This window comes from Leopardus geoffroyi, chromosome D3, assembly GCF_018350155.1.
Source record: "Leopardus geoffroyi isolate Oge1 chromosome D3, O.geoffroyi_Oge1_pat1.0, whole genome shotgun sequence".
Taxonomy (NCBI): domain Eukaryota; kingdom Metazoa; phylum Chordata; class Mammalia; order Carnivora; family Felidae; genus Leopardus; species Leopardus geoffroyi.
In genome coordinates, this window is record NC_059339.1 from 64,535,327 (window position 1) to 64,536,873 (window position 1,547).

A 1,547-nucleotide genomic window follows, 5' to 3' on the forward strand; every position below is an offset into this window, starting at 1 on the left:
TCAGGTCATGATCTCGCTGTCCGTGGGTTCGAGCCCCACGTCAGGCTCTGTGCTGACAGATCAGAGCCTGGAGCTTGCTTCAGATTCTATGTCTTCCTCTCTCTCTCTGACCCTTCCCAGCCCATGCTCGCTTTCTCTCTCTCTCTCTCTCTCTCTCTCTCTCAAAAAAAAAAAAAATTAAAAAGGATAGATCACTTTTTTTTTTTTTTTAAAGAGAAGTAAGCCTTTATTTCCTTGTTTCACAAATAAAGTTGGCTGAATTGGTTGCTTTTGGTGATAAGTCAAAGAGACAAAATCCCATATCCTCATCTGATTCCTCTGACTCTTCCTTTGCTTCAACCTTGGCTGGGGCTGTGGTAGCAGCAGGTGCAGCACTGGTGGCAGTGGCCACAGGGCAGCAGCCACAAATGCAGATGGATCGCCAAGAAGGCCTTGACCTTTTCAGCAAGTGGGAAGGTATGATCAGTCTCCACAGACAAAGCCAGGACCCGCTTGTATCCATTGATGATAGAATGGGGCACTGATGCAACAGTCAGGTAACCTATCTGCAGGCATAGGCGGGCAACATTGCGGACACCCTCCAGGAAGGGAGAATGCAGAGTCTCCTCTGTGATGTCAAGCACTTCAGGGTTGTAGATGCTGCCATTGTCAAACACCTTCGGATTATCAGCCCAAAGGAGTAGGGGGAGAGGTTCAGCATGTTCAACAGTGTGGCTTCGCTGGCTCCCACTTTGTCTCCAGTCTTAATCAGCTGCACATCACTTAGGATCTCAATGGTGCCCCTGGAGATCTTAGTGGTGATGCCTAAATCCTGGAAGAAGGAAGTCTTCTCAGGCCCCAGACCAGTGTTCTTGGCTGGCACAGTGACTTCACATGGGGCTATGGCACCAGAACGGGTGGCAGCTGGCACCTTTTTAGCCAGCAGCATGTCCCTGATCTCAGTGGGGTCCTCCTTGGTGAACACAAAGCCCACATTTCCCTGGATGTGAGGCAACAGTTTCTCCAGACCTGGGTTGTTCTGTGGATGGCCTTGTGCATCATGGTGTTCTTGCCCATCAGCATGACAGCCTTCCCGCGGAGGGACATGCGGATCTGCTGCATCTGCTTGGAACCCACGTTGTCTGCTCCCACAGTGAAGCATTTTGGATAATCATCCACAAGTTGAATGATCTTAAGGAAGTAGTTGGACTTTCAGGTCGCCCTGTCTTCCCTGGGCATCACGGCGGTGCGTCAGGGATTGCCATGCAGGGTTTAAAGACGATGTCACTCTCACAAGGATGCCTGGAGAGAGAAGGGCTAGGATAGATTACTTTTAATGTTTAGGTTTTATTCAAATGTTTTATTTATTTTTTCTTGCCTCTTAAGTTCTGAGCAAAAGACAATAAGAAACATGAGTCCAGTCAAAAGTAGGAACATCCTAACTGCAGATTTGTAATGATCGGAATTGTGAAAATGGAGGTAACAATTCCTCCTTTGTACACACTGTAGGACAGTTGAGGAGCGCTTCTGTCTCCAAGCATGGGGATAGTCTTGATGCTTCCTGGGAG

General features: G+C 48.4%; 1 pseudogene; it reads right to left on the minus strand.

Annotated features, from left to right (window-relative positions):
* Positions 1–211: 211 nt before the first annotated feature.
* On the minus strand, positions 212–1,233 carry LOC123587855 (annotated as a pseudogene).
* Between the last annotated feature and the right edge of the window lie 314 nt (positions 1,234–1,547).